General features: G+C 36.8%; 1 non-coding gene across 1 annotated transcript; it reads right to left on the bottom strand.

Moving 5' to 3' along the window:
* Positions 1-4347: 4347 nt before the first annotated feature.
* LOC128291970 (small nucleolar RNA R71) lies at positions 4348-4454 on the bottom strand. Its single transcript, XR_008281953.1, has one exon. It is a non-coding gene; the product is annotated as a small nucleolar RNA R71 (small nucleolar RNA).
* Positions 4455-8420: the final 3966 nt, after the last annotated feature.

Genomic DNA, 8420 nt, shown 5'->3' with positions numbered 1-8420 from the left:
TGTGTAAAGGCTATTTCTAATCATTTGATGAAGGGAATCTATTAGTGAACAATAAGAAGAAGGGGTAACTGAAGAAAGATAAGGTAAGGAAAGCAAAATCAAACAGTATTTTGGGAAGAGCACTGGGCAAGGGAATCATGATTAAGGATATTTTGTGACACAGAAAGAACCTGTGGTGGAGTGGCAAGGTGGCGTGTTGTGTAACTGTGAGGTCTGAGGTTCAAGTCTTGGGATGTGCAATGGAGTATTTATTTTGTTGTTTGAGCTATGTAGGAGGTGGAATTGGACTGGAACACTGTGGTTGAAGTTGGTGAGGGGATAAGTGATTAAGACTTAATGTAGGATGTGCCAAAGTTGGTGATCGTGGACCTCGGCACGTTCTCATAAACAGGTGTGTATTCATGCCCTTCTTTGTTGGATATCGGCAAAAGCCAAAAAGCTAAAACTTCGGCATTTGAGGCCTCACGAGTGTGCGACCGCTCGTGAGGTAAACTGAACCCACAAACCATGGGCGATAGACTGTAGAGACCGCCACGAGCGTTCTAGTGTATTGGGCCTCGATGGGCCAAATAGGCCCAATAAGCCCATGGGTCTACTTGTGTAAATCTAACTGATAGGTGGGAAGTAGTTGGGCTTGTCATGTCATGTGCATGGCATAGGCCGTTAAGGGCTTCGTTGGGTCAAAATAGGCCGAGAGGGCCCAATGGGCTCGTGGGCCCCACATAGATTAAATCCACAGTAAGTGATAAATTTTGGGCTAGGCTATGTAGGTCACATAGTCGTGGCTACATTTGAGCTAAGCTCGTGTGGCCCACTTTGGCAGAATAATGGGTCTTAGGCCCATTTACACCGTTAGGTCTGTTTAGGTTACTTAAGTCGCTTGAGGCGACTGTGGACCTTCCGAGAGGTCGATTATCTGTACCGAGACCCTAGAGGGTAAAATGACCAAAATACCCCTGAGGGGTAAAAATTACTATTCTACCCCTAATGGGTGAAAATGACTGTTATACCTTAGAGGTAGGTTAATTGATGAGTGTATGATATATGCATGACTGTATCTGAGTATGAAACCTTGTATACAAGAAATATTATGACATGACATACTGCATTGGGGTTGGGATTTTGATTTGGAAGAAGTACTGTTCTGGTGGCTTCGCCACGTATTCTGATATTAGTGGCTATGCCACGTTTACTGCTATTAGCAGCTTTGCTGCGTTACTATTAGCAGCTTTGTTGTGTTACTATTAGCAGCTACGCTGCGATATTAGTGAGTTGGCTTGGTGGGTCGATTTAATCCCCACATGGTGAGTTGGTTGGTATGGGTGGTGAGCAGGATGGATTGGGTTGGGTTGCATACCTGTATTGTGATTATATTGTTTTGGGCATAGACCCACACTGTTACTGCATAGGGCTTAGGCTTAAGCCCAGACTGTACTGTTAATGAATAGGGCTCAGGTATGCACTATTACTATTGACCGGTAGGGGATTACACACTAAGTTTTTGTAAACTCACCCTTATTTTAACTGTGTAGGTAATCCCTAGCCTTAGACGATTTGAAGCCGCAAGGGACTCAGTGGTGGCGACATGTCTGCATATTGGTTGTTAATAACTCAATTTATTTAAGCTTTCATATTTGGGTTTTAGTTATGTAATAAGGCCATTTTGGGGTTTTTAACTTTTAATGGGCTTTTGATTTCTTATATTAAACTGCTAGTCTAGGAAAACTTGAGTTTTCAAACTATTCACAATTTTCTAAAGAACACGAGCTTTAAACAACAAAGTTTTCAAAAGAGCTTCCGTGATTTAAGTTGAATTAATATCCCAAAGGAAAATATTTTGAGCAAACGTATGTGACGAGATTATTTGCTAACCCCATACAAAAGGTTTTGCTTTTAGAAATAAACTTCTACCGACAACTCGATTTTTGAACGACACTTTGATGTAACACACCAAATTCGGCCATAGCGTCTAGGCAGGGTTTGGGGTGTTACATTTAGTGGTATCAGAGCCAGGTTACAAAACTCGACTGTGGAATGGGTTTTTGTGGATTTGAATGTTAAATGTTGTGGTTGGTAATGTGGCACACTGAGTCTCCGGCACCAAATCGGTAAGTTTTTTTTACACTAATTATTGTTATGAACTGAAATGTATTACTGAAGACTACCATAGGTAGTAGAATTACACTAAAACTCTGTAGTTAGAGTAGACTGAGATTATAGAAGACTGACAACTGTAGAAGATTTTGTTATGGGAAAACAAACTCTAATTGCTAATATTCATAACATATTGTTAATAATTATTGAAATTATCAACTGATTCATAAGACTTTAAAATAGACAATTCGCTATCGATATGAGCACAAGAGGAACTCGCGGAAGGGGTACACGAGGCCACAGTAGAGGCCGAGGAAGTGCTAGAGCTGGGTCTTCAGCATCGGGCCACATGTCGGCTAGAGAGGCACCAGCCTCGCTAGTACTCGAGGCAGAGTTTCTGCGGTTGAGTCAGTATGAATGCGAGATAGTCGTAACTGAATATGAGTGTTGTGTGCGGTTTGAGGATGACCTCCAGGACAAGTTACTTCCTCACTCTTATTTTAACAGAAAAAAAGAAAGCAAAAGGTGTGTACTAAGAGGGAGGGACTTACCCTATAAAAAGGAAAGAGAAAAGAAAAAAGAAAAAATTAGTGAGAGAGAAGAATTAGAAAATAGTTTTTATCTCTCTACAACAAATTCTCGTGAAGAAAAAAATCTCAAAGAAAGAGAGAAAAGGGTAGCAGCTTACAGAGCAAAAGAATTATTGATGTAAGGAAGAGGAAGAGGAATCTACCCTAGGCTTTGCATCAAATCTCATTCTTAGAGTGAGAGCTAGAGTAGCGAAAGCTTCTTACAATTCTGCCTTTATTTTCTAATTTGAACTTTGTGATTCGTGATTTTAAACAATGATGTTGAATGGTTTTGTTATGGCTTAGAATGTTTAACCCATGACCTAATTCTCATTAGGTTGGAATTATTTGGGCAAATTTTTATTATCTTTAATGCCCATGGTTTGATTTTTAGTAGGATATTGTTTCATTCGATTTGTGATTATTTTTAATGTATGCATGCAATATGTAGACATAAATGGCTGTATGGAATGTTATTAGATATGATTTAATTCTAACAGTATTGATTAGATTGGATTATAATCGATTGATGTATTTGAAAGCATATTTGCAACACTCTAGACGTAGAAGTTGCAGACTGGACAGGAAAATGGAGAAAAATCGGGATATCATTCTCGAGTTCTGTAGACATTCAAAAACTCAGAATGATAGCTCAAAGTCTGGCTTTTGAAAGAAGCAAACTGCAGTAGTGATTTCCTGAGCAGTACACTGGTCATTATTATGTTATAGAAATACGCCTGAGTAATTCCAACCTTTATCATTCAACAGTACAAACTCTTTCCCACTTATTCTTTGAGAAATTCCTCAACATTTTAATTGCCCTAGCATATTTTTATTCATAATTGATTTTATTAATCCATTCATTACATTTATTTATCAATTGATCACCTGTTTCTCTTGCACAGTTTAATTAGTCAATTTCGACCCCTGTGGAGACAATACTCACTCATCACTTTATTACTTGATTCGATGTGTATACTTGCACATTCGTATTACACATTCATAAGCGATAACTTTTTGGTGCCGTTGCTAGGGATCAACAATTTTGGTGAAATATTTGATGTGTTATTATATCTTTAATTTTATTAGTTTAGCTTAATTAGTTTTTTTTTTCAAGATTTTTGGTTCGTGCTTGAATAGAGATATTTCAGCAGTTGAAGAGTTTTTTTTTTTTATCCAGAAATTGAGAAAACCTTGAGAAGAATGAGAAAAGAATTGAGAGAAATGGAAAGAATTAGAAAAGATCAGGTTAGAGAAGAGTTATTACATCAGAAAGGAAGGGATGTTGATATTCCCTGAATAATAGATGACAAAGACAGACCCATCGGAGAACATGTAGTGCCGATCTTAGATGAGTTGAATCCAGGAATTGTCAGGCCACATATTTAGGGTCAGCATTTCGAGTTAAAGCCGGTGATGTTTCAAATGTTACAAACAGTAGGGCAGTTTAGTGGATTACCTATGGAGGATCCTAAGGTTGCACTTAAGACTCTTCTTGGAAGTCTGTGATTCATTCAGGCGGCAAGGTATTCCTGAAAATGCCCAGAAATTAAAGTTATTCCTTTGTCCATTGTGAGATTGTGCCAGAGCATGGTTAAATGTATTGCCGTCAAGTACTATGGTATCTTGGAATGAACTTTGTCAGAGGTTTCTGCTGAGATATAATCCTCCAAACATGAATGCCAAACTAAGGAACGATATTATGTCCTTTCTGCAATATGATGATGAAACATTATATGAAGCATGAGAGCAATTCAAGGAGTTAATTAGAAAATGTCTGATGCATAGTTTCCAACATTGGACACAAATGGAAATGTTTTACAATGGATTGAATGTGCATATAAAGATAATGGTTGATGCATTTACCAATGGGACTTTGCTCGATAAATCATATAATGAAGCATAATAAATACTGGAGAGGATAGCAAACAATGATTATCAATACCCCACTACTAGAGTAGAGACTAATGGAAGGGTTTATAGAGCAATGGAACTTAATGCGATTACTTCCCTAACAACTCAAGTATCATCTTTAATGAATTTTATTAGAACGTTAAAAAGACCAGCTGTAGTGTAGGAAATAGAAACAACAAAGTTAGCATGTATTTACTGCAGAAAAGATCATGTTTTTTATGATGCCTATCAAATCTAGCCTCGATCTATTATATGGGAAATTTTAATCATAGCAACAACAACCAATATTCCAACGCATATAATTCAGGGTGGAAGCAACATCCGAACTTCAGTTGGAGTAATCCAGGGGTGGGAAATGATAGCAATGCTATTCAACAGAATGTTGCGGGTGCACCACCTGGATTGTAACACCCTTAACTCGTATTCGTCGCAAGAATAGGGTTACAGAGCATTACCAAATAAACATGACTTAAAACACACATTTGCAAACATTATAATAAACATAGCATAATCCATTCATATACATGCATTTCGTCCCTTAATCAAGCCCTCAAGGCCTTAGAAACACTTTAAAAATGATTCAAGACTAAATCAGAAACATTTGAAACAATGAGAAAAAAGTTAGAAAATTTGAACTATAAGGGTCACACGGCTATGTGGCCAAGCCGTGTGACTCACATGGTTGAGACACACACCCGTAGGCCATGCAATAATCGAAATAGGGACACTCGGCCATCTCCCAACCCGTGTCCTTGCCAGTGTAACTCTTTGAGTTGGGCCACACGGCCAAGCCACACGCCCATGTGCAAGGTTGTGTAACACTTGAAATGGCCTCACATGCCCGTGTTCCAAGCCATGAAATGGCTGACTTGGAACCTTTAAAACCTACAAGGGACACACGGCCATGTCGCATGGTCGTATGTCACACATGGCTAAGACACACACCCGTGTGGATAAGAAATTGGCCAAAATCAAGCCATTTCCTTCACCCATTTCAAAAAATGTACCTACAAGCAATATACACATATAATCAAGGCACGAAAACATGCATGCTAAGATCAAATCAATAAGCCAATAATCCATCCAAATGATATGCCATATAGGCACCTCAATCACAATCATACAAATATACCTAAACTTATGCATAATTGGCCATGACTTATCTATACACATCTAGCTAAATTACATATCAAAACATACCATAATTGACCACATTGCAAACATACCAACACTTACCATTTTAGTCATAAAACATGCATCAACTTAACCATATTAACAACCAACCACAAGGTGTCATAAGTACCAAAAGTACCACAAATTCAAAACAACATTTACATGCCATAATTATCAACTAGCCATTAAACATAAGTCAACCTATACATGCCATTATAACATTAGTCAAAACATAAAAAAACTACCAATATAATCGCTAGATAGTGTGATAGGTCTCCGAAGAGGTTCCAAACCGGTCAAGCTTCTGATAATTTATAAAACATAGGAAAGAAAACTATAAGCATGAAATGCTTAGTAAGTTCTCAAATTATGAACATAACTTACCATTTCAATGCATAACCTTATAATTTAAACATGATTCAATCTAACATAAGCTTGGCACAAGTCTAAGCATCATCAACAACACATGTTAGCATAGTCAAACATAATCCACATGAATTTAACATAGGTAAGCCATTACACATGAACATAATTCATTCGAATTCATCATTTTCCTTAACATATCATACTTTCAATGAAACTTACCAATTCAACCTTTTTCATATACACATGACATAGTCCCATTTTAAAAACTTACCATTCCTTTCCTTTTCATTCTCGTTGAACTATTTAGAATATCATTGGATCCGTGGGATAGCTCACACGAAGTGTGCTAAACTTATAATCGTAACCTTTCCTTTCCTTTACATCATTGCTCACACAAGCAATAGGTCAGAATGTAAGCTACACAGAGTTGCTCACACGAGCTATAGAGTATCCGCAACAAATGCAAGACCTTAGCCATTGGTAGGACATTCAAGACCAGCACCCGAAACATGAAAAACCCTAATGACATGTCATTTGTATCCTATGAATTTCTAAGGTTCAAATGGGGCTCGATAATCGTCGTGAAATTGTTGGATAAACATCATATAGTTACATGGAAAATAATAATACATTAACATACAAATCATTATAACATTAAAACGTTATTTAATCATACAAACTTACTTCGACAAACAAAGTGTACAAATGTAGTAGATTAATCCGAGGCTTTTAGTTTTCCCCGATCTAAACCCGCATGAGGTCTACCTTGATCTAAATCGATAAATTCAATCCATTTAAAACTTCTATTATTCAATTCAGTCCATAATTCATAAGTTTTGAAAAATTACAATTTTTCCCTTAACATTTTAACTCTTTCACAATTTAGTCTTTACACTCATAAATTGAAATTTACGCAATTTCATCCACATTTCAAGCTAGTCGAATTACATAGGGACTTGTATCAACCCATGCGAATCATCATTTTATTATTTCACCATGTACTTTTATTACTTTTACAAACAAGTCCTTAAATGACATTTTCATCAAAAATCACTTTACAAAACTTGTTTATTTATTAACAAGGACTCAAAATCTTTCATTAAACTTCAAGAATCATGAAAGAACATTCATGGAAAAACCCTATATCTTTAACAGTTTTGCAAATTAATCCCTAGGCTAGCTAGATTAAGCTCCAACGACTTCAAAAACATAGAAATCATTTAAAACAAAACAAAATTACATATCATGCAATCAAAAAAACTCAATCGAACCCTAAGCTTCAAAAATAGAGTTTCCTATGCTCAATTTCAATGGAGAAAGAAAACTAAAGAAGATGGCATATTTTTCTTTTCTTTTGTTCTAGTTTTATTTTGCTATTTACTAACTCACAGCTTGACTCTCAGAAACACACAGCTTGACTTTGAATCACAGTATCAATTTTGGCCATATACTCCTTCAAAAAAGATTCAATAGAATTAGAATATGATACCTGACCCTGCTAAGCATTCTACCTCGACATAGGATGATTATAATTGGGCGGTGCTGTGACAGCCCTAAATTGACCCTAGTCGGAAAGTGGTCTCGGGACCACTAAACCGAGTCATAAAAATAATTAGCCGTCATAGTTGATGCTCATTATATGTACATATGCATGTGTGAAAAATTCATGTTTGAATTTTGTTAATTGTAAGTGAATTTTATCAAATAGGACTTATGTGAGAAAATTTAGAAATGTGCTAGGCAAATGTAAAGTGGCCTATTAATGCATGATGTGAAAATGATGGGCTTGCATGTCAAATTTCCCTAGATTAAAGCCTAGTGGCTGGCCATGACAAAGGGGGATGGGCAAAACATGTCATAAAACATGTTGTGTAAGTGGTTTATGTTGGAATAAATAAAATAAGGTGTATGGGTAATAAAGAAATGGAAAAAAAGGAAAGAAGGTGTGTGATCCCCCCCCCCCCATTGCCGTGAGTTGAAGAAAAGAGAAAAAAAAATTTTGTTCATCCTTTTCATTTTCTTTTGGCCGAAAATTATAAGGAAGAAGGAAGGAATTCTTGCTCCATGTTTGGTTTAGAAGAGGATTAGGAGGAGGTTCGGCCATACTTGTATCAAGATTAAGGTATGTTTGATGTTGTGCCATGAGATTCATGCATGTTTTTAGTTGCTAGCTTGATGTTCTTATTAGCCCATGGTTCAAATCTTTGCTATGTCATGGGGATGGTATTCGCCAAGGTGGATTTTGTGTTGATGTCATTGCATGCTAAATGTGAAGCTTGTTAATGATGCATGTGATGGTGGATT

This window comes from Gossypium arboreum, chromosome 4, assembly GCF_025698485.1.
Source record: "Gossypium arboreum isolate Shixiya-1 chromosome 4, ASM2569848v2, whole genome shotgun sequence".
NCBI lineage: Eukaryota > Viridiplantae > Streptophyta > Magnoliopsida > Malvales > Malvaceae > Gossypium > Gossypium arboreum.
This window is presented reverse-complemented; position numbering and strand designations above follow the sequence as displayed.